This window comes from Micrasema longulum, unplaced genomic scaffold (assembly GCF_059751315.1).
Source record: "Micrasema longulum isolate JH-2025_06_02 unplaced genomic scaffold, ASM5975131v1 h1tg001126l, whole genome shotgun sequence".
Taxonomy (NCBI): Eukaryota; Metazoa; Arthropoda; class Insecta; order Trichoptera; family Brachycentridae; genus Micrasema; species Micrasema longulum.
In genome coordinates, this window is record NW_028278314.1 from 106,249 (window position 1) to 133,036 (window position 26,788).

Here is a 26,788-nt window from a genome sequence, read left to right on the forward strand (position 1 = left end):
TTTGAAATTTATTTTATTTCTAGACATAAAAGTAGATTTTTCAGTTTAATATTATTATTATTATGACACAGACACGTGAGTATATCACCACAATTACAGGATTAGAAACATAAAAATTATTTTAAAAACATATATATGGCACATATACTCGTATATGGCACATCAATATGGTAAACAGTAAACTTAAGCATTTGGAAAATCATCAAGGAGTTTCCTACTCAAATCCCTCCCACTTAGGAAAATCCAGTCCTTAACTCCTTTCTTGAAATAATTTTTGTCCTTGAGAGCTTAATACGTTCTTCCAAAATATTAAACACTCTCTGCGCGATAAATGAGAGATGTCTCTGAACAAAAATCGTACGGATTTTGGGTATGACATAATTCATGCTCTTATATTATTCACACAAACTTCTTTATTTTCTTTTCGAAAATGTTTCCCTCTCTGTTGCAATAAATTTACATAAATAAAAATGTATATAACTATTTTACATACTTTTGTTTGATTAATTATTCATTTTCTTAATATTTTTAATGTTTTTCTGATTTTTCTTCTTCGAATGTGTGTCTAGTTATTATCTCTAAAGGCTTTTAACAAATCAAACATTAATCACTCAAGAAATGAAGCCTCTCAGATATTATATTTATATACTATGTAGATACGATTGGTATATAAATTATGTCATTCGTGGTAACTGTAAGACATAACAACACAAATCGTACCCTAAAGCATTGTTTATAGAGAATTTTGAAAAGGAACGAATGGACAATAAAAGAAAAACCCAAAAGCGTTGAGAAAGACGATCAATTTAGGAGGCTGGCTGAATGATAAATGGGATCACTCGCAAGAGATCAAAATCAGAATAGAGATGGCGCGAGACTGTTTTTTCAGGATGCGTGACCTTCTTTGCAGTAGACTTTAATTTAGTCCTCCGAATGCGCATTGCTCCTTCTCATTACTTTTTTACGACGTCGAAACGTGGATACTCACCCAAAATACTTCAAAAAAGATCGAAGCTTTTAATATATGGTTCTACAGGATATTAAAAATCCCCTGGGTGGATAGAGTCCGAAACGATGATGTTCTCCGACGGATGGAAAAAGATAAAGAGGTACTGAAGACCATAAAGAAAAGAAAACTCGAGTACTTTGGGCATGTGATGAGAGGGGAAAAATATAAAAGTTTACGTGTCATTCTACGGAGAAGGATTGAAAGAAGACGCAGTGCAGGTAGAAGGCGCATCTCTTGGCTTAAGAACTTGCGCGACTGGTTCCATTGCAGCACTCAGTCCTTGTTCAGGGCAGTTGCCAACAAAGTAAGAATCGCAACGATGATTTCCAACCTCCATCGGGGAGAGGAACCACAACAAGAAGAAGAAGAAGAAAATTAAATTACAATTACCATAGCGACTGTTTTTTTTTTACATTTGGCTTGCCAACCACCAGCTAAATGCAATAAATAGCATGATAAATAATAAATAAATAAATTAAAATTGCAGTTTTGGAATATTTCGTGATTACGCAGCAGGATATGTGTCACAAAACGTAAATATTTTGACATTTAATATTAGGTGTTCACGGATATTTCATTGTGATCGCGATAACGATAAACAACCATGGTGAGAAACTGCTATCGCGTCGCTTATTAGCACGTCGATAATTATTTGTGATTGAGCTACTGGACTGAAACCTGACGTAAAAAACTAAGATGGGATTTCAGGGGAGAGTCAGAAAACCTAGAACTATTTATCTAAATTTACTGTCCTAAGAAGTCTTATAACTTTTGTAGTACTCTAGAAAAACTGAGAAATACTTTAATAATTAGATCGCTGACCGCAAGAACGCTAGTACGATTAAATACTCGACGAGACGGATAAATAATTTGGAATTACTGTATTTTACCTTAATGGGTATTATTACGCAAATAACACAAACTGTTGCCGACGTAAAAGTACATGCACCAACTTGGCGGCCCTTCCTGGGGTTTTAATGTAGCATAGGAGGCTTCAGTATGTGTAAGCGATCTACCACCTCCTCAATAAAGACTAGTATTTGTCACTTTCGGGGGTGGTGATCGCCATACTGAAGCCCACATATAGATTAGAATTCATGAAAATATTTGTATGCCCATAATGTGTTTTTATGTTGTTCTGTATAAGTGTTGATCGCCGCGCGGTCGGCGGGGAACTGCGGCCGGTAGCGGGAGGGTGGGGACCTTATACGTGGCGCGAGAGAGACCGATAGAGCCGGCAAATGTGCTCGCTATCTCTCTCGCCGCGTGATTGGTCAACCTAGCACCGCCCGCTATTGGCCTAGCCCACCGCCACACGGCAAAATGTTGTATATATAGCCCCGCCGGGGAAAAATAAAGTCAGTCATCTCACCACACTACTAAGGCTTTCTACTCTCCACTTCACCTCCCTACCTCGCTTCAAACCGGACCTCATCGCCACCTGGATTCGAACACCGCTACCCCCCTGGACTTGGAACTCGGATACTCTTTGGATTGGATTTTGGACCCCGGATAATTTGGACCCTTGGATACTTCCCCGGAACACACCCCGCCGTTCCCACCGACGGAGAGATACCGGCCTTACAACCCGGTTGCCTGACTCAGGATTGCGGCCGCCAGCGCTACTCGCTAGCGACCCCGCAAGGGATCTCTAGGCGACGATACCTCCCCCGGAGCTTATCGTTCGTCGGCCGAGGCCCGCCTACGCCCGGCCACTCTGCGTTTGACACCAGCACCTATAGAAATACAGTTCTTGTGACGGGCGCGATTGCTACGGACGAAGCAGTGATCCGCCGCGTCTGTTACAAGTTGGTCCTTCGAGCCGGATATTCATCGCAGAGCGCCTAGAGATGACTTCGAGAACCCCTTCACTCCGCTCGGGTCGAGGAGGCACGGAACCGAGAGAAGACCCTGCTACAGATCAGGACTCAGCCGAGTCGGACACATCCGAAGATACAGTCCAGCGGCTGAGGACGCAGGTTCGAACGCTCCGTGCTTCACTACACGATCAAGACCGACGCGTGCCCTTGGAGACGAATCCCGAGCCCGCGCCGCGTACTACGGATATGGACGGCATCATGACGGTGCTGTCAAAAATGGCGATTCTACTAGAGGCTTCGCAAGGAAGAAGCCCGACTTCAGCCCCAGAGGACGTTAGCAGAGTCGGCGCCATGATAGCGCGCCAATCTACTGCCAAGGACCTACCCGCCTTCGCCGGAGAGCCGCAGGAATGGGCTACTTTCAAATCGCAGTACACTCAGTCGACGGAGATGTGCTGCCTTTCGGATCCAGAAAACCTCCTGCGTCTACAGCGTGCGTTAAAAGGACGGGCAAGAGAATCTGTGTCGTCATTACTAGTGGATCCAAGCCAAGTGAGGGTGATAATGAAGACGTTGGAGCTACACTACGGCCAGCCGGACATTGTAGCGTCTTCCTTGTTGGAAAAAGTGAGAAGGCTCCGCTGCATACAGAACGACGGATCTACGCAAGCATTAGTAGATCTGTCTAGCGCAGTTCGGAACGCGATAGCGACCTTAGAAGGCTTCGGTGGCGATTACATGTCTACGCCACAACTACTAAGTGAACTAGTGAGCAAGTTACCGCTGTGCATGAAGTCTCTCTGGTGGTACAGCAGAAGAGGAAACCGGGTGAGGCCCTCCGCGAAGGATTTCGCGCTCTTCTTGGAAGATTTAACGGAATCTTCGATGATAGGCGGCGGAATAGAGCCGCAAGTGTACAGCGGAAAACAACGCGAGAAGCCACAGAAGCGAGAACAAGTGCATACAGTGATTTCAACAGAGGGAAACGGGAAAAGTGTAGCGTCATGTGTTTTGTGCGGACGAGGACATTTACTACAAACGTGCCAGGAATACATAGAGTGTAGTATTCCGGAAAGATGGGACATAGTGAAGCGAAAGAATTTGTGTTTTTCGTGTTTATCGAACACTCATCGGGCGATAAAGTGTAGAAATGTAAAAAAGTGCGGCCTCGATGGATGTCGCCGAACACATCACAAGACATTACACGACAGAAATAGTGCCGATATCAGTGAAGCTCGGTCTAGCGCCGATATACGAGCGCCAGATAATAATGCCCGCCGCAACACGCCTGCAGCGGCGGGCGCCGGGGGAAACAGACCGACCGCGAACGAAACCCGCGCCGCGAGTTCAAATGAAAGAAACTACGATTACGGCCACAGTTCGCGGACGAATAATATAGTGACGAGCACCTACGCTCGGGAGGAACCGGTCCTCCTAAAAGTGATTCCCGTCATGTTAAGTGGTCCGCGAGGACGAGTGAACGCGTACGCGTTACTAGATGAGGGATCAACCGTGACATTGATTGACGCAAAAATAGCAAACGACATCGGCGCGCCGGGAGAGACTCGAGGATTAAAAATCCACGGTGCCGGCGGAATGTGCGTAACAGATAGTGCATCAAGAAAAGTCACAATTAAAGTGCGCGGAGTTACGGAAGATTTATTCACTCTCCGCGCAAACACAATACAGAAGCTGAGTCTGCCGCTACAGCCCGTGATTGAAGGGGAAGGCAGGATGCGACAAGTGTGCCCGCAGTTACTCATCGGCCAAGATAACGCCTCTCTCATAGTGACGAGAGAGGCACGGAGATGCGGGGAATACATCGCCTCAGTGACAGCCTTAGGAAAGGTGATACACGGTGGGCGGACACGCCAGACTAACGCCAGCATACTAATGGCGCTTAGTACAGAACAGAGACTAGAAAATCTAGTTAAACAAAATTACGCCGTCGACGCGTTAGGTATAAGTTCGACAGCCAAGATATCGCGTCAGGAGGCGCGAGCCACAGAAACCATGAGAGCCACGACACGTTTCCTACCGCAAGGACAGTACGAGACAGGGCTACTGTGGAAAGACAATCGAATATGTTTACCGGATAATCGCCGTACAGCGCTGAATCGATTTTTAAGCATAGAGAAAAAGTTCAGTAAAAACAGTGAATTCGCCGCGGCTTACAAGTTAAAGATTAAAGAATATCTAGACAAGGGGTATGCCCGGGAACTGACGCTGGCTGAAAGACAAGACACCGCGAGTGGGCTTTGGTTTTTGCCGCATTTCGCAGTGACGAACGTGAATAAACCGGATAAAATACGGATAGTATTTGACGCCGCCAGCCGCTGCAACGGGAAGTCATTGAACGACATGTTGGCCAACGGCCCGGACCTTCTCTCATCGCTTATGGGAAATATAATGCGATTTCGCGAGGGAAAGATCGCGCTGGCAGCAGATATAAGGGAGATGTTTCTCCAAATTAAAATAAGAAAAGAAGACCAGAGGGCGCAGCTGTTCCTCTGGCGCGATAGTCCCGAAGAAGAAATTCGGGAAATGATTATGACGTCGATGACGTTCGGCGCGGCGTGTTCACCGAGCAGCGCACAGTACGTGAGAAATCAAGTCGCAGAAGATCACGGGCAAGAGATGGCCGCCGCCAGGGATGCTGTGCGAAATAAATTCTACATGGACGACTATATGGATGCCGTAGACAGTGCAACAGAGGCGATACAACTGCGCCACGATGTCAGCGAACTACTACGGCGGGGCGGATTCATCCTCGCGAATTGGGCGAGTAATGATCCCTCCGTAATGGAAGCGATTCCTTCAAGTCTGAGAGGGAAAAGCGCACGCGAAATAATTAGCGGAACCTCCGTGACAGAGAGGGTCCTCGGCATCAAATGGGACCCGGTGACAGACGAGTTTCAATTTAAATTTAAAGTGTCACGGGAGGTTCCAACAGAGAGGCCTACAAAACGGCAGATGCTAAGTGAAGTTATGAGCATTTTCGATCCACTCGGTTTCGTAGGGTGTTTGACAATACGCCCGCGAATACTGCTACAAGATGTGTGGCGCTCCCACATAGAGTGGGACGAACAAGTGAATGAAGAACACGCAGAGAAATGGCGCACTTGGGTGGACATATTACGCAATACCGAGTGCGCTATACCGCGGCGCGTATCGAGCGCCAATGGCCAGCCAGTAGAGCTGCACGTATTTTCCGATGCCTCGGAGCAAGCGAGCTGCGCCGTAGCCTACATCGTGGAGGAGAACGCCGCCGGAAGGAATGCGACGTTCATGGCTAGCAAGTGCCGAGTTAGCCCGCTACGAGCGCTATCAATTCCACGCCTGGAATTACAAGCCGCGCTCATGGCCGCACGACTGGCGGCCACAATCAAGAAAGAATGCGGAAGTAATATACGCGATACCTACTACTGGACAGATTCTACTACGGTGCTGTGCTGGGTCCAGAGTGATTCGCGCATCTTCACGCCATTTGTAGCCCACCGCCTAGGGGAAATAGATGAGCTAACGAACGCTCAAGAGTGGCGGTGGGTACCAGGAAAGAAGAACCCCGCTGATCTCGGGACGCGGGACGGCGAGATACCAGACATCTCCCCGGCCGGCATGTGGTTCAGTGGGCCGAGTTTCATAAAGAAAAATAAAAGTCAATGGCCGCCGCTCAAGGTAATAACGGCGACCCCGGATACAAGCAGTGAAATAAAGTGTGCGAACAGTGCCATCGTGATGACAGCCCTCCCGGACGAAAGAAGATTTTCCTCCTGGCGGAGACTGATCAGGACTACAGCGTGGGTGTTGCGCTTCATAAACCGCTGCAGGAAAAAGAATACAGGAAGCGCGACACTCATCGCCCCGGAACTCAAGGCATCAGAGAGGGCGTGGATACTCATAAGCCAGACAGACAGTTACCACGCCGAGATAGCCGCAATTAGACGGGGGGAGTGCCTCCCGCGGAACAGCCGCCTGCTGGGCCTCACTCCCTACCTCGATAAAGATAGCGTCCTCAGAATGGGGACGCGAATTATGGAAGCCCCCGCGGTGAGCGAGCAACTAAAGGCGCCCGTCATACTGGACGGAGCGCACGCCTATACGCGTCTATTGATAAGGCATTATCACGAGTCGCGGCAACACGCAAGTACAGAGCGGACACTCAGCGAACTCAGACAACAGTTCTTTATAACACGATTACGGACAAATATAAGGAAAATTATATACGAGTGCCGCTACTGTCGAATACAGAAGGCCCGCCCGCAGCCTCCGCTCATGGGACAGCTGCCTGCCGGCCGACTCGATCATCACGTAAGGCCTTTTACCCACTGTGGGGTGGACATGTTCGGGCCCGTATACGTAACTATCGGAAGACGCCGGGAGAAACGATACGGGGCCCTGTTTACGTGCATGGTTACGAGGGCCGTGCATATTGAAATTACACCGTCGTTGAGTACTGACTCGACGGTGCAGGCCCTCAGAAGGATGGCGGCCCGCAGAGGACATCCGACAACGCTACTCGGACAACGGGACGAACTTCAGAGGCGCAGACAAAGAGATGGCGGCCGCCATGAAGGAACTAGCCCACGATCCCGAACTACAGAACGAGGCGACAAGGAGAGGGATCAAATGGGTGTTCAACCCGCCATCGGCGCCACACATGGGGGGAGCCTGGGAACGGCTCGTCCGGTCGATAAAGGGGGCGCTTATGGTGATTCTAAAGGAACAAGCCCCCCGAGAGGAAACGCTAATGACAGCGATAGCGGAGGCCGAGTACACAGTAAACACTCGGCCCCTAACCCACGTCTCGCTTGATAGCCGAGACGACGCTCCGCTGACTCCGATGCACTTTCTCATCGGGTCGAGCGGGGCCCAGCCGCATCTGGCCGATTACAGAGACGCGCCGCCCGAACTGTGCCTCAGAAAACAATGGCGGGTGGCGCAGAAACTAGCCGACGCATTTTGGAAAAGATGGATGAGGGAATATCTCCCGACGTTGGCACAGCGACGGAAGTGGCAACAGGCCGCCACACCGATCATGGTCGATGACCTGGTCATAATAACGGACGCCGCCCTCCCGCGGAATGAATGGCCGCGGGGACGCGTCATAGCAGTCACACCAGGGAAGGATGGACAAGTCAGGAGCGCCCGGGTCCAGACAGCCACCGGAACCTACACACGACCCGCCGTCAAGCTCGCCGTGTTGCAAATCAAGGACGACGTCGGCGCAGAGATGCCTCCTCGGCAGGGGGGAGTGTTGCCGACGTAAAAGTACATGCACCAACTTGGCGGCCCTTCCTGGGGTTTTAATGTAGCATAGGAGGCTTCAGTATGTGTAAGCGATCTACCACCTCCTCAATAAAGACTAGTATTTGTCACTTTCGGGGGTGGTGATCGCCATACTGAAGCCCACATATAGATTAGAATTCATGAAAATATTTGTATGCCCATAATGTGTTTTTATGTTGTTCTGTATAAGTGTTGATCGCCGCGCGGTCGGCGGGGAACTGCGGCCGGTAGCGGGAGGGTGGGGACCTTATACGTGGCGCGAGAGAGACCGATAGAGCCGGCAAATGTGCTCGCTATCTCTCTCGCCGCGTGATTGGTCAACCTAGCACCGCCCGCTATTGGCCTAGCCCACCGCCACACGGCAAAATGTTGTATATATAGCCCCGCCGGGGAAAAATAAAGTCAGTCATCTCACCACACTACTAAGGCTTTCTACTCTCCACTTCACCTCCCTACCTCGCTTCAAACCGGACCTCATCGCCACCTGGATTCGAACACCGCTACCCCCCTGGACTTGGAACTCGGATACTCTTTGGATTGGATTTTGGACCCCGGATAATTTGGACCCTTGGATACTTCCCCGGAACACACCCCGCCGTTCCCACCGACGGAGAGATACCGGCCTTACAACCCGGTTGCCTGACTCAGGATTGCGGCCGCCAGCGCTACTCGCTAGCGACCCCGCAAGGGATCTCTAGGCGACGATACCTCCCCCGGAGCTTATCGTTCGTCGGCCGAGGCCCGCCTACGCCCGGCCACTCTGCGTTTGACACCAGCACCTATAGAAATACAGTTCTTGTGACGGGCGCGATTGCTACGGACGAAGCAGTGATCCGCCGCGTCTGTTACACAAACCGTTGTTTGCTTTTTCATGCGTAATCATAAGTAATTATGTATCCATCAACCACAACGATTTTCGACATCTATTGGGATATTCCGATCATTAATGTTCCTCGTTTTCCTCCTGCTTTCAAGTCAAATTTTATACTATTTTTGCTTTTTTAACTAAAACCAGTTTGTAATAGTGTTGCTTTTTGTAAATATGTCTTGATAAAACTTCATAGTTAATAATCTCCCACCAACCTCTATAAAAAGATTATATAAAATAAAAATGTTATTTTATTTTATTTTTTATTTTTATTTATTGAAGTAAAACAACAGTTGTTATATAAGAATACAAAATCTAAAAAAATAGTACATACATCCAGTTAAAGTTTTTCACAAATATAATGAGAGAACATGTTACACAGTAAAGAGAAAAATAATATATTAAATAAGACATGAGAAAAAAAAGAGCTCGTAAGAAGGTTCCGGGATGAGGAAATAGAGTGGAGGAGAGGGATTTTTATAATATAGTTGACCAATTCAAAATTCTGAAACTATAATAAAGTGTAAATAATTAAAGGAATATAAACTTATTACACACTGACAAATTAACGTTTCATTTTACAGTGTTTCAAAAAGTTTTTTTTTGAGGTCACAATATTTTGTATTAAAATTATCTAAATGGGGACAAAGTAAATTAAATTTGGAGCAGCTACGATAAATAAACGAGTTTTTAAGATATTTTTTTCGGCAATGAATAATAAAAAAAATATATAAACGATTTACCAGATTTGAAGATGCCTACTTAGTTAAAAGCGCTCAATGGTCAAATAAAATATTAAAACTAAGAATGTTATTAATATTCTCATAAAAAATATAAAAATCAGTTCATTTTATTTATTTAGAAACATTTATGCATTATTAGCAAGACGTTTAAAAAATTGCTAGGCCGGTGATATTTTATGGCAATTTTTAATAGCTTGAAAATTCTAAAAAATAATATAAGATAATAAATTGAAAAACGGACATCTTCGTTGAAATAATAAAAAAAAACGAAAGGTGCAAAAGGAATAAAATAAAGGAAATCGCATTCAATGTTTTTTATTTTGCTCCACAACACGCCAACGGACAAAATGCAGATTTATAAAAATCACATTAAGTTTTGTGATCTCACTGGGAATCGAGCCCGGAACTCTCCGCGCTCGAGGCAAGCTAAAAAAAAGGTTGCTAAAAAAAAACAAATACGCCGTGTTATTGACGAAAAATAAAGATGTTTTTGGAATTCCAAAAAATGTAATTTTGAAACTGTTTCATCGATAATGTGGGGAAAAACTGATTGAAGTGTGCAAAAACACAAATAAAAATGATTAAAAAAGGGTACTTACAAGGATAAATTTTTATTATTCTTATTCTGAAAGATGGGGGATCAGTGCTATATACCTACGCTCCTGACGTCACTGCGACATATGTATCTTTATTTATTATAACGGGTCCCCGTAACTTAGTTCTTACCCTCCAAGCCCAGGGCCCCGAATACAATGAAAAGTTAGGAGAGTTATCGTCAACCGTCTATAAAGTACCTACAATCGAATTCCTAAAAGAAAATGTGTAATATCGTATGAAAACGTAAGTATCTTCATTAGTAACTTGCAATTGAAGATTTTAAAAATTATTTTTATAAGAGTATTCCATTTTTCGCACAGAAAATTCGATTATAGTTTACAAGCAATTGAGGATAATACTGTTAACTTCCCATTATAACACGAGCCTAGGTCTTTGAAGAGCCTGGCTACTAAGTGGAAGATAAGTGCTCGTACTCATATTCCGTACTATGCGATCAAGATCGCAAGTTCGTTTAAATTCTTGACTCCGGATTCTGCCCATTACGGTTTTCCTTGCGATTGCCCTTAGTACTCGTACTTTCATCCCTGACGTTCTGAGCAGTTACTTAGTTTTTTTTTCTTTTTTGTTCCTACCATATCTACCCTCGTCTCTATTGCTTGCACCATTATCGGCCTGAGACACGCTGTGTATATCCGAATCTTGCTTCCAAACCGCATGTGTTTATCTTGCAATACGACATTTCTTAGGCATCCAAATGCTGCCAAGGCTTCGGAGTTTAGGACGCTAAGGTTCGAGATTTTAAAACTCAAATATTAAAAAAAACATTTAATATTTTGTTTTACTAACTAAAATAAATATGCTCTAATCGTCGGGAATTGCCACTGCCACTATGGTCATCTGCGTAGCATGTGATGTTAACGACCTTATCTCCCTTGGTCCTGGGTTTACCACTTCTTTATAGTTTTTTAGTTTGTACAAAATAAGTTTTTATACTTATATTTTCTTTTTGTTGTGAATTCGTTAAAACGACATTATGTCCCGCATTGAGTTTATTTATTTATTTGACACTTTATATACATATACAATAAATATACATATAAGGGCGGGCATATTGCCTTAAGGCAATTTCTTCCTACCTAACCAAGTTATAACTACTGGGATCGTAGTAAATTGGGAAGTTAAAATTTATTTTTAATTTTATCAACAAAATAGAATGAAGTTTTCTCAATGAAAAATCAAATATGTTTACATTTTTTTTCTCAACATATTCAATTACAGATTACCGTCGAAGTTACATTGAATTTTTATACAAAAATACTAACTTTCTCTCTCCATATTTACCAATGAAGATAGCATTCATAATCGCGGCGCTTAGAATGTAATTCATATCGACGCTGGAAAGGAAAAAGTTACCAAGCGACATAAAGCAACTTTACGGAAGAGCCAATAAAAGTTTTTTTAGATTCATGAAGAATCTCGTATTTTAATTTTTAACTTGAATTTTGCAAGAATCACACCAAAATAATACGTATGCAAGAGATTTTTTTTATCGATTTAAAAAAAACTTTAATTAGCTCTTTTGTTAAGTTGCTACTTTTCGCTTGGTAACTTTTTCTTTTCCAGCGTCGATATGTATTATACTTTGTAATATACTTCGTATTATATGATTTAAAAATAAATTTAAAATGCATATTATACTACTAGCAAACCCGGCAAAGTCCAAAATCTAAAAAAAGAGATATTAATTGAAACTTATTCAGAATACGTTTTTTTACAATAATTATAACATTTTCAGTTAAAAATACGGGTTTATTTGTAAAAACTTGACTTTTAAATTATCGGGTTTGTTGCAAACATGGCAACCTCTACTTGAGTATTGTAAAGTTGGAATGTAAAAAATTTCATTTATAGCTTCACTACTGTTTCTTGACATAATCATGCTGATGTCATCACTGCTTACGTATAAAATATTTACTGATTATGGTAAAAAAATGAAGTTTAAAAAAAAGTTGAAGTTAAGCATTGTATCAGTTTTTTTGTGATTTGCTCAAAATAAAGAAATATAAATTTTGCCGGGTTTGCAAATAGTACCCTCATATACGGGTATATGTTCATTGTAAAATCTCTCTTTCCAGCCCGAGGTCGTTAAAGTATGGGGCTATATAGGAAGACGAACACTCTAATATCCTCGGGTTTTAAACAATTGTCCCTGGAGGATGCGGCTTCTTTTGTGATTTAAAACAGCACAATCGCATATAATGTGAATAGGTGTGTCATCACCTGCACTGCAGGATCTACATCTAGAAGTGTCAGAAAGGTTCAAGGTTCAATTCAAGGATAAAAATCTTACTTTTAATAATTATGCAAGGATAACACTAAACGAAATAAAATTACTGTACGTTCGTCGGATATTTTCAGTTTTTATTGTGACGCAAATTAAACAAAAAAGAACCGAATATAAATATATAGGTTGAGAACCGGTTAAATGGGTGTAAAAATATTTGAAATAATAAAAGCCATACCTGTTTAAGGTAAATAGGAAGTTTATGTTGTAAAGATGGTAACTAAAAAAAAGATTCTTTTGATTCCACAATATTGTAAGGCATTTTCCCCCACAATAGGCCAAGAGGCCCAATTACTACAGCATAGAACACCCAAGCTTGAGAGTAATCTTTGTTTTTTTTTATCTCGCCGAAAATCAAACCGAAACCCTCCATGCGTGAGATAAGCGTCTTATACATTCAACTTTTCTACGTCGACCTGTTTCGAGGCGTACCCGTTTCTTCGTCGGGACACTAATTACATCATCATCATCAGTGGCGCTACAGCCCGTTGCGGGCCCTGGCCTAGTCCACAATCTGTCTCCACTCGTCCCTACACCCTGCGGCTCTTCTCCAGTTCGTCGGGCCAATTGCTCTAATGTCACTTTCCACATTATCCAGCCATCTTAATTTTGGTCGGCCTCTGCATCGTCTGTTTTACGGAGTGGTATGAATAATCTTTTTTGGGGAACGGTTATCATTCATTCTGCGCACATGGCTTAAGCATTGTAATCTTCTTATTTTGATGGATTGTGCAGTGTTGGGTTCGCCATACAGTGTCTCTAATTCGTGATTAAACCGTCTCCTCCACACTCCATTTTGGTTGACAGCACCAAATATCTTCATTAACATTTTCCTTTCAAATACTCATACCATATTTTCATCTCTTTTGGTCATAACCCAGTATTCGGCATCATATACAATGACCGGTCTGAGGGTAGTTTGGTAAATAATGGTCTTAGTTTTTCTAGTGAGCAATTTGGATCCCAGATGTTTAGACAAGCCATAATAACATATGTTTGCTCTAATTTCGGATCTATAATGGTTATCATTAGTTATTTCAGTACCTAAATATTTAAAGGAGTTGACACTATCTATGTGGTGTGACCCAACGTCAATTGCCTGCTGCACATAGTTTATTTGTGACTTTCTTGCTTACATAGTCTCAAATAAATTAATAACTTACACTAACATGCAAATCCTACTATACACCTTCACCATAGTAGTTGCGCAAAAATAAATAACCAACGTACTAATAGGACACATATTATTAGATGCCAACACCAAGAAGAATAAACATTCACATTCTCAATTTTTTTTTAAATTTATGTTTATATTTTATGAGTCCCGGTCAGTACGAGCTCCTTCGACATATACGAAAAATTGAAGGTTTTGAATATTAAACAAAATTATTCAAAAGTCTTACAAATGTATGCATATAGAAATTATTCAATACCTCCCATGACACTAAACACAACTACTGAAGTTACTAGACATTCCGCCCTGATGCTGCAAAAGCAATCAAAAATTAAAACAACTTTCAGACAAAGAGGATGGGTCTATTGCTCAATAAAAGTGTACAACATTTTTCCATTGTCCTTAAGGCTGTAGTCTGGTAAAACGCATACAAAATGAGGAAATCATACGATTTTGCCATTTTAAAACGAATGTTTTTTTTCAATCGCGCAATAATAAAAAATAAAAACACTTAAATTTGATAAAAACAATATTATATTTAATAGGTATTTCTGTTAAAAAATATACTTTAAAGCTTTATGTAACTAAACTACAATTACTTTTAGACCGGCAGATTACGCCTTTTCAGATTTAGGCTAAACCTAGGTATCTGGGATCTCAATAAAGACTAAGTATTGAACTAAAATTTGTTGCAATAATTTAAAAATAGTAAATTGAACATCTGAACTGTCTGAAGCAAAATTATAATTTTTTGTTTTTGAAAATAAATACAATAATTTTAAATCACATACATTTTTGTGACATTTTCCTTTATTTCTACGTAAAATTATGCCTTCGGTAATACTTTTAAAAAAATATATATATTTGAAATTTTTTATTTGTAACCTTTTTTTATAGAATTTTATTTTTCTTTTAAAAAAAAAGATAACTCTGGTTGTAATATTTAATTAATAACAATGTCTTATTTACGTTTTTATGACCTTCATACCGGCACCGATAAGGGCAGGTATGAATTTATTTTTTATCCACTTGCCAAACACAAGAGTCTAACTTTTTTTGGGCAGGTTCAACCCAAATTGTACTTATTCTGGTTTATGTATGTTTTTTTGTTAAATATAGGTTTGTTTGATAAAAAAATGCTTTAAGGTATTTTATTTCTGCTGTACAATATAGTAATTTCATAATATCATCTAATATTACATTTTTACGTACATGCTGATGTTTTTTAATAATTGCCTGAAAGATATTATAACAGAAGACACATAAACTTCATTTTAGGCGTATGATAATAATGTATATCCAAAATCACTCGCAAATGAGTGTAAGCTTAAAAAAAATAAAAAAAATAATAATAACGTATATCTCTATTTGATTTTCTTTTTAATCGTAAGCGCTTGCATCACTCTATCTTTGATATTTCACGAATCACTAAAATATCTCAGAAGGGCATTAACACCTTCTAACTTCATTCTTTGCCAACCACTTTCCGAATAGTAAATTGAAATTTACCTATCACTTAGCATAATTACCTACAATGCATGCGGAATACGATAATAGTGTCTATATACGTAGATGAATGAATAATCATTTGTTATTCTTCAAAATAATACCCATTTCATACGCATTGTCCAAATCAATACGGCAAAGTTATGGTTGATTGATAATTTTAATCGAATTATTTTGTATTTTTTTCAAATTAATTAACAGCTACCTTCAGGTAAAAACCTGGCAAAAAAACGAGCAAAGATTAATAGCTCATGAAGTACGGGTTAGTGCGTTTGCATTTGAAGAAATGAACAATGAAAATAAAATAAAAATCAACAAACTTAATTTAATTTTATCGGACCGTGGTGATTTAAACGATCGTATGATATGGGCTTATAGTTCTGCAAGTGGTCAAAGTCCACTTAAAATACTACATCTATACATTGCACGAAACGCAGGACCGGCCAACAGAGGGCGCTGTCAAACATAAAACAGAACACGAGATAGATCGTCCTCTTTTCCATGTTCCCACACCTCGGATCCTTCTCATGTCTATGTTTTTTCAATTCAAAAGTAAAATATACAAAATTTACAAATAACTGATAAAAGTACAATATTGCAGTAGTACTTCCTTAGCACACCCGAAAACCGTTTCAAGACCGTGGGTCTTTATATCGGTTTCGATCACACTAAAAAGTCATATGTTTTTGTCAATAAACGTTTTAATCTTTATGATTTTCATTTTTTAATTTCATACATCACAATTAGATTTTTTTTTAACTATACTCCTTTCACGTTTGGACAATTATATGATCTTTGTCATAAATAATTATTTTTTCATATGACCATACTGCAAACACGAATGGTAGCAAAAACTGTGTTTACTTGTATCAAATTCAGTTACAAAAGTCTATGTTCATCAAAGTGTTTTCATCAATTCAATGACAAAAAAATGATTTTTTTTTCTGAACTCCGACGCTCTTCATACAAGTCACCAAAAGTTTAAATTTATAAATACGCATCTAGCATGACTTATATAAAAGCTATTTAACCATTTAATTTAATCAAACCACAGCAAAAATGGAATATTTCTCTGTTTAATTACTTTAAATATTTAATAACCAACCTGCTAGAAATTGAACCCGGAACCTCAAGAATGGTAGGCGAATGCGCCGAGCGCTACAATAACCTTCCAAAAATATTATTCAATCTCTTTTGTAATTATGTAATGAAATATTTCTTTTGAGAATTGTGGAGTTGGACAATTATTATTATTAAATGTCACAAATGTCTCATACTATCTAGATTTTCAAGGTCAAAAGGTTACTACAGCCTAACGTTGTGGTGAGACTCCAATGTCACGTTTTCAGGATCCGGATACGCGACTATTAAACTTATTAGAACAATTTAATTTCCCGAATCATATGGCCCGTGGCGCCATCACAATGAATCACCCTAATCAGCATTTTGATCATTTTATTTTAATTTTACATTTTATTATTCTTGTGAAATTCCAGTTATTTCGGATTTCTTACGCATGACAACGGACAAGGAAATACATTTTAAACACATGAATCCACAAGTATTTACTGATACAAAGAAACACAGTATTTATGATTCAAGCTTTAAGGCTGTAGTCTGGTAAAACGCACGCAAAACGAGGAAATCATTCGATTTTGCCATTTTAAAACGAATGTTTTTTTTAATCGCGCAATAATAAAAAAATAAATAAGAAAGAAATAACAATTTTTAAAGGTATTTCTATTAAAAAATATACTTAAAAGTTTTGAGTTACTAAAATATCATTACTTTTAGACCGGCAGATTACGCCATTCCAAATTTAGACTAAACTTAGGTATCTGGGTTCTTATATAAAGACTAAGCATTGAACTAAAAAAAATTGTAACAATTTGAAGATAATAAACTAAACATGAAAGTGGCGGAAGCAAAATCAATTTTTTTGGTTTTTGAAAAGAAATAAAAGCATTTTAAATCACATACATTTTTATTACATTTTCCTTTATTTCTACGTAAAATTATTCCTTCGGTAATACTTACCGGTACCAAAAAAGACAGGTATGAAAGTAATAAAAACGTAAATAAGATATTTTTACAAATTGAATATTACAACCAGAATTATTTTCTTTAAAAAAAAAGAGAATACAATTCTTTGAAGAAAGGTTTTAACTAAAATATTTCAATAAATATTTTTTTAAAGTATCAAGACAAAAAATCAAAACAACAATTGATTCTTCCTTTCGTGAGTTATACAATAATAAATAAGTGGTTTGCATTATTTATCCATATATTATATCCCCTCCGTCAAGAGAAGTAAAAAAAACTGTATTCTAGTTAAGTATGAAATTTAATGGAATTTGCAATGTAGTACACTTTTCTTGCCATAACTAAAAAGTTCATTATAACCACGTATAGAGTGAATAATAATAATAAAGGTTAATAACAAAATAACTCGTTTTTACTCTATTTCATTTTTTATTTATGACGTGTGGTCAGTTTCTAGGTACAACCTGTTTTGAGGCAGACATTTTTTTATGTAGAACCAAATAAACAAAACAAAAACATGAATTAAGTACACAATATTAATATCCTCTTTATTATTTTTTGTGGGGGGGGAGGGATACTTTATACTTTGTCTACATCAGGAAGAGTTTTTTTATACTCAAACAGCATTCAAAGAGTAAAAGTCCCCCAAAGAAGTAAACGTCATTCTTAGTAGGAAATTTGATTTCCTACATTTTCAAATTAATTAATTTTTTTAAATAGGTGTTTTTTAAATAATAGGTGATACTTTGATTTCTTTGACCAATAACCGATTTCTAAACGTTAAAAGAACATTTCTTACTTTTACAAAAAATACCCAAATATGTAAATTTCACAGCCTATATGGGCAGGACACATCGCGAGACAAAATAATGAGAGATGAACAACCATAATAATATAGTGGAGGTCATGAGCAAAACAAAAAAGGAGTTGTAATACACTTTGATAATCCAATGGTCCTTATTTCATTATATGATAAATTTGTTAGAAGTCTTTTGGAATGCATCTCAGATATGGAATCCCCAGGATACCATATAAATAAAAAGAATATAAAACATTCAGAAGAAATTTATAAAGTACCTAAAATACAAATCCAGTCTTTCTTATATATCAACTCTCGCTGCCTCCACCTACCATGGAATCACTTTTCCACAATACTGCAGAGTGTGTGCAGACTACCGACAACTGCTTCACAAAATTATGATAAGATTAGTTGACTGCAGAATTACTTAGTTTAATAACAATACATGTTCCAGCCAGGATTTGTAGACGGTACCACATGTTTCCTGTAACAATAAGTAAAACATCGTATGTTAAAAATGCGTTTTTTCGTAGGAATTTTTCAGTGTACTATACCAAAGACAGACTACACAAATATCACTGTCAGATTTAAAATTGACGCTTAAAATGCATTATGTAACTTGGAAGACACTTTAAAAATAAATTCGTACATCTCCCTTCCCCTCCTTATTCTCTCTTCATGCATCCCTTTCCTAACCTCGCCCCATTTACAGTTCATTTAAAAAAAGGTTTTCTTTCATTACTAAAAAGAAAATATGTATGATATTTTATTAACTAACTTTGTTCAATTTGTGGGAACCTGTCATTGGTTCTGAGTTTATACGATATATCTTTTTTTTCTATAAATATGTATGTAGAACTGATGGTTTCACAAATAAAATAAAATAAAATAGCAGGTAGAGCATGGATGAAAATAGCTGTGGACAAAAAGGATTGGAAGCGTTTGGAATTGGCTAATATTTGTATATAACAGTGGATAGAATAACGCTAAAGATGAAGAAGAATATGTAAGTTAAACTTCGTAAAAACCATACTAGTCTGACGATGTTCCGAGAGCGATGAAAACGGTTCAAACAAACTACGAGTATGTGGATTAAAGTGCTACCATGTCATTAATTAAACACCGTATTCTATAAAACTCATTTCCGACATGTTTTTAAAAAATATTTTCCCCCAATTATACAGGAATGGAGTTAAATGAAAAAAGTTTTTTATTAGCGCCATTTATTCAAGATGGCGCAGCTGGGCAAAGCGGCGGTCGCTCGAGGTCACAAACTAAGGTCATGCTTCGGGTCACCAAGTTAACAAGTTAGACAGGCACCGTGGCTCAGTTGGTTGAACGACCAACTGTGAAACTGGTGTGGCGGGGTCGATTTCCACCAGTTTCAACAAAAAAACAAGAAATATAATTTCTCTGATTGATTGGAATTGTGATGTATTTTTCAAAACATTCGTCCATATCTCCGCTTTCCTAAAATATTAAGGCTTACAAAGGAATCAAAATGGAACAAAAAAATAATCATAAAAAACAAACCGTCTCACTGTTTCTCCGTAGGGGTGGGCAGAAAAAATAGAATGACATATTACGGAGTACTGTGTCTTGCGCTGAATACTCTAATATAAAGCAGTGGTTCCCAACCTTTTTTCAAACAAGGACCACTTTGATTTCTTTGTTGTTAGCAGGAAGCAGAAAGTTAAAGGAAAAAAAAACTGCGTCAGTCTAAAAATAAACTTTAAACACTTTAAGTAACATGTATAAACAGTATCGTTATAACAAAAAACAACATTTTTATTAGTTCGGTTTGCATCAATGTGATTTTAGAGTTTGCATCTTCTGTACAAGTTTGGTAATCCTGGGGCTAATATTATTGCTCAAAGCTACACGCATATCATCACTTACTTTCAATCGATTCCTGGACTTTTTTTAAATTACCAGCAAGGCAGAAAACTCGGTCGGATAAATAAGTTGTGGAGAAAAGCATAATATAGGAATGCGATTTCTCATATTTCAGTGTATGAAATTGCTTTTTTACACCAAGACTGCTCAAGAGAATCAAATTCAAATGCGGCCTAACAATTATCATTTTGGGATTCAACAAGTTCTTCCTGGATTTCTAAATGTCTTTCTTCGGATTCACTCATACAAGCAAGCAATTTTTTTTTCATTACGAATTGATTATATTTCATTCTTTACTAACCAAATTCAGTAAGGAAAAGCGCGAACAAATATTTACATTTACAACTTTCAATGTCCCTTTCATTGTCGCTCTAAAACCACCCCTCATCCTCTACAAAGTAGAGACAAAGGGAAGTATAAATAAAATAAATAAATAAATCCTTCGCCATTTCAAATCAGTGCTAAAAGGGTTGCGAATAAGTTCAAGGTCATCTTTAGCTTCTGTTATGTTACATTCTGGAAAGTAATGATTGAATCATCATCAGCCAACATTTGCAGATGAATCATATTTTATTGAATAATGACTCTATATATATGTAATAAAAAAAATTAATGAAAATACATTTTAAAACTTTAAAACATATTTTTACGATGAAAGTAAAAAAAAATCGATACATTTTCGTACTAACATTACAAATATTTTAAAAATATGTATTTCTTGACTTAATAAATATTTTTGGTTAAAATTAATCCATTGATTAAATATTTCGCGAACAAGTGCATTTGCGATTAAATGTTTGACGCACAAATGTCAAAGCGAATAAATGCTCGGCGAAGAAGTGCTGTGGCGAACAAGTCGCTGGCGGTGAATTGTCTCTGCGAAGAAAAGCCCGCGAACAAATGTCTCGCGAACAACTGTTGGCGAACAAATTTCCGGGAACCGGGATTATCACTTAATCCCTACGCTGTTTGATTTGAAATATTTTTACTTACTAAACTTTTTAGTTAAGTAAATATCAATTCTTGGAATTTTAAGCTGTTTTGTTTTGTTTTGTTTTTTGAGCCTTACCCGTGAATTTCGGGCTTACGTATTTTACGACTTACGTTTTTATGTTTTACGTATTCGTTGCGTGCCAGCAACCCTTTCTCTAACTCTGAGAGAACGTTCAGAATTGCACGGCTGGTCTTCTAAGAAATACTTCAATGTTTTTCCGCTAGACGAGCAAACTATTTACAAGGAACTCGTATTCCGGTAAAAAACGAAATTTGAGCGGTCAAGTATGCACGCGTTAAAGCTGTTATAATAAATACGTAAAATATTCCTCTTTTATCTGATTCCCTGCTCCAAAATTTCAACAATAATGAAAAAGTTCAGTGCTACTGGAAATTGGATGTAAAAATTGTATTCTTACGCCCGGTAAAAATTAGACCATTAATTGAAAGTTCCTTGAAAATGTTTGAAAAAAAATATGATTCTAATAAAAACGAACTACTTTGAACAATGTCATTTGTTCTTCTAAATCAATCGATGATAAGAGAGTTGTGATAGATTTCCGGTTTACGGTAAGTCAATTGACCAATCAGCATAACACGCCAAGAAAAGGGGAAGTGAACTTGAGACGTCACACGCGGATGAATTTCAAGAATACAACACATAAAAATTCATAGCGCTGATAACACGATACGTAAAATTTTTTTAAAAAGATTTTTTTTCTTCGTTTAATTGTCTTTTAACAAATAAAAATATATTAAAAAATCACTAAACTTCCTTATCGTCAAAATACCCTATTTTATGAGCTTGCTTAGATATTTTTGCGTGCTGTTGATATTTTGTTAAAGTTGAAATAAGTATGTCTTTTATATGGATGTGACATTGTATTCCGAATTTTATTTTCTCCTACGCCAAACAGTTTTAATAAATAATCCAATTTTATTCATTGCCATTTTTCTTTTGTTTCAGATAAATAGATGAAGTCATTATTTGACTAAAGCGTTTGCCGCCGGAAAACAAAATGATCCTGACGTATTTAGCGTTCTTATTATGTAAGACTTTATAATTCCGTGTCAGACAGATGAAGGTTCATTTATGTCATGTTTGTATTCAATTAACATTTAAATGAAAAATTGCAATAGGAATAAAGTTGGGATAAGGCGGGGATTGACCCCCGACGTTGGCGATCAATCCCCGCCTTATCCCAACGCTTGACGCAAGACGCTTGACTCACACACGGAAGGTTCTGGGTCCGATTTCCGGAGAGAATACAAAAAATATATTTGATTTGTCTCAAGCCAGGGTGCTGTGTGATGTAATTCACTACTGTAATTGAGTATCCTGGCCTGTTATGGTGAAAAAAAAACAAAACACAAATAAATCAAATAAAGCTAGAATCCTGGACAAGTGTTGATGACTCGATGGCTAATCTCACATAAAAATCCTGAAAAAGCATTTTGAGTGGAGATAATTCCGCATTGTAGTGTAGTGGTTGGCTCGTTCACCAATCGTGCTTGAGTTCCCGGGTTTGATTCAACGTGAAAGATATTTATTTTTAGGTGATTCACAGCAATATTTCTCTGTCCCTGGACTGGGACCTGAGGTGTATCACCTCACTTGATGATCGAAATACGCAGTATTTGGTGTACCGATACAACGGCTCTTGGCCTCATACAGTTAGGGATGCGTTATTTTTTTTTTGTAATACATGTATTTATATCCCTTGTAAAAATGCCCAAATTTTGTTCGTTTTATCTCAAGAAATAAATTTCACGTGAGTTTACGACGGATTCCGGCAATCAAAGCTAGTAAAAAAAACAGCTGAATACTTCAGAAACTGCTAAAACAGTTTCACAAAAAATAAACTGTTACTGTGAAAAAATCACAAGGAGTGTGGGCGAAAACCATGGCCACCCACCTCACTCCCCCCAGGATCGCACTATTTTTGTTTGAGCAGTCCTTGGCCATAAGTGAACAGCAGTAGCCACTGTTTCATGGAGCAGTTTAATTTGTGAAACGGTAACCTGTTACTGCTACTCCTTTTAAATAACCGAAAAGTCAAGAGATCAGAAGCGAATCGTCAAAATATGCGATTATGCAAAGCTTACCATTATATTTGACTTACGATAATAATGTTTTATAATAAGTATGTTTATGCGAACAAAAATCAAATAACCACCATAATTCCCTTTCTGCACCTAATGGTGCATAGGGCACTGCATTGGCACACCAATCGCAGCGTATCTTGATCATTTTTGTAACATGAAGGTAAGGTGATCAGTCTTACGCTTCAGGTACCAGTCCAGGGACTATGACATATTCTTCTGTGAAAACACCTTGTTTTGTAATTTTTGTATTTACCACGTCGGGAATAGAACCAGAGACGTCGCGCGTGGTAGGCAAATGCGCTGACCCTTACACCACGAGGCTGACATTTTTGCAATTATTTTTAAATAATAAAATAGTTATATTTAACGTGATTTTAATCAATTAAGTAAGTCTTATACATCATCATCACCCCCTTTCCGCATCTAATGGTGTATAGGGCACTGCATTGGTACACCAATCGCAGCGTTTCTTGATAATTTCTGTTACATGAAGGTAAGATGGTCAGTCTTAGGCTCCAGATACCAGTCCAGGGACTCGTAGTCTCGTAGTCTAATACATATTTTATCAAAATTACTAAAACCGAAAACACCTTTTGGTCAATAATTTTGCCAGAATGTGTTTACAACCAACATAATTAATTAAAAACACATGAACACAAACTAATAAAGCCACTTTGGGCGATGTGTGGTTTAAAGCTATAGTCCCAAACAAATTTGCACGTGCACCCTTTCTACTTAAATACATTTTACAAAAAAAACACTTGTTTCTTTTTTTTAAATAGGTACTTTGTCATTCTTAAAATATAATATTAACGTCTCAGCGTTTGGAGCAAACCTTTACAATTATTATTTTGACAGTTTCAGTTTCTTCGGTTATAACGACTCCAATTTATTCCCAAACTGCTACTAGAAATAAGCGGGAAGAAAGCTTGCTTATCACTCGGGACAGCCTTCCAGAAACGGAGAAAAAATATCTAAACACGGGTGAAAGACGAACAGAAGCCAGCGCAAGTGGTGGACACGATTTACCTACAAACTTTAATGGCTCTGGAAACCCAGATTTTGCATTCAGCGATGACAGTTATCAACCAGAAGAAATTCCCTTAAACACAGACAGTATATATTTTGAACAACCTTTTGAAATAACTGAAAATAATAACAATAAAGTTACTCAGAATTGGAGAAATGATAATAAATATAATAATTGGGGCTCTGACATTGTTCCCACAAAAAATAGTAACAGCTTTGGCGATAACTTGAACAATCCAGAGCTAAATAACGAACAATGGAGAATAAAACCGAAACCCTGGGATACACAGAACGAAAACAATAAGGAAATCGATTGGAGTAACATTGTATTTTTACCAGACTCTCCTACGTTCGAAAATAACCAAGAACGAACAAATAATCAATTTATCCTTATATTAACTACAACTGAAAAATATTATCGAAGTAGTTTCCCACCATTTGACGTAAATGCCTGCCAGCGAAAGTGTCACGCAAGAATAACTAATGAGTATAATCCGATGTGTGGAAGTGATGGAGTGACTTATTCGAACCCAGGAAAACTGAGCTGCGCTAAAAAATGTGGCAAAAGTAAGTAACGTAAATTCTCAGAATCTTTGAATAGTTGAGGTTATAACCTCACAGTAAAAATGCACAAGCTATTACTCTGAGGTTAGAACTCGGCGGATATATGGCTAAATATTATGTACATAACTTTTTATAAATTTTGAAGGAAAGCAATTTTAAAGGTTGATGGCTCTAAAAAATCAGAATTTTAGTTAACAAGCCTAATTCTTATGTCACTAGATGCATCGAACATTTGTTTACCTGGTTTTTTTAAATTTATTTATGAAAATTTTCAATTTTTTCCTGATTTTCCCAACATATCATATTTTGCCATCTAAAACAAAGACGTCGAAACTAGATACATTAATTTGACATACCATATTAAGCCATATTTTAACAGACATGACATACTATCTTTATAAATAGAATAGTGGTTGACAAAACAAAATATTTTTGACATATTATATTTTGTCATCTAAAACAAAGACACAAATATTGTCAACCATTACTCCATTTTTTAAGATGGTATGACACGTATGTTGTCATTTCATGCTTGTTGTTAAGTGCGTATCTCAATTTTCCATTTTTGAAAATAGAAAAACACACATATAATATTTAGAATAAAGTGACACGGTTTATATGCTCTAACCCTATTTAACCAAGACGTACAATATTTTGACCAATTTTAAATCTCATTAAGACAAATTTGGTGACATAATATAGAACTCAATATGCCTAAAAATGTGACAATATATCGTCGGTGATATTGCAATACCGCGTAACGGTCAATTAATTTTTTTGGCAAGGGATCCTAAACAGCGCTATGTTAATGTATTACTTATGATTTTAACCAACTAAAAATACTACTGGAGTATCAGAATAACTATCATTTAACGTAAAAATAGCAATAATATCCGGAGTATCTCTCTGTTATCGGGTCTCCATATTATGATGTTCACATCAAAAATATTGAATCAATTCAACATCGATTATGAAAGATAGGCTGCAGGTTGGGCTTTGGGGGAAATTAGCTTAATTTATTTTTTTCAAGACCGTCGTAATAAATCCTAATTTCAAATCCTATTTGAAATTCTGAACTCACTCTTTAATGCGCCTAAACTACTTAGCTCAATAAAATTAAATATCCCAACTTCTAGTTTTCAAGGTTTCTAACCTCAGACAAAACTTACTCTTTCATACCTATAACCATAGAACTAACTATGGTTTTCATTCTCGTATGCCCAGAATTCTTAGGTCTGCCAACAATCATACCAATCTTGATTTCTTTCATTACAAGTTGTGTTCTTTCATACGATCATTGAATCAAATTCAATTATAAACACCTCTCTCCCGCTCCACTCCCACCAAGTCTACTATATACCATTGTGTCTTTCTACTTTCTTTTATAATAATTTTCTATGCATAAATATGTCTTTAAAAATGTCCATTGGGTGTATATATAAACAAATTGATTGAAGTAAAATATTTTCGTAAAAGAAAAATTACACTTGCAGTATCACCAATGAAATCATGTACTTAAACCAACCAACACCAAATCACTTAATTATGGTAATATTTCTTCGCATTGTTCATGAATCTTGATGAAACCACTCTGTTGATGTTTTTTTGACTGACTGTAAGTGGTTTAAATCATAATACCTCACTTAAATAACGGACCATAGCCCATCATTGTAAATACGAGTAGTTCTAAGCTCAGAAAATAAATATTTGTCAAGAAAATATTACGACATGTACGCATAACTAGAATTGAACGTAGTTATGCAGAAAGCAGCCAGTCTATAAATTTGGAAAAAATAGATATTGGTGTTGTCGGGTGCATTAAAGTCAGATCTACGTTCTGGTAAAAACAGTCAGGCCGCTTTCATACAAGAAACTGAAATGATCACCTTCTGAAAATAGTGTTTATCACAAAAACGGCATTTCTCAATTTACAGAAAACACCTACAGTACTAGAATAATATTACGGTTTAGATGCTGATGGGACCATTATTGCCTACAGAAATCTAGTTCTGGTTAATAAATTAAAGTGGATAAAAATTTTAATTTT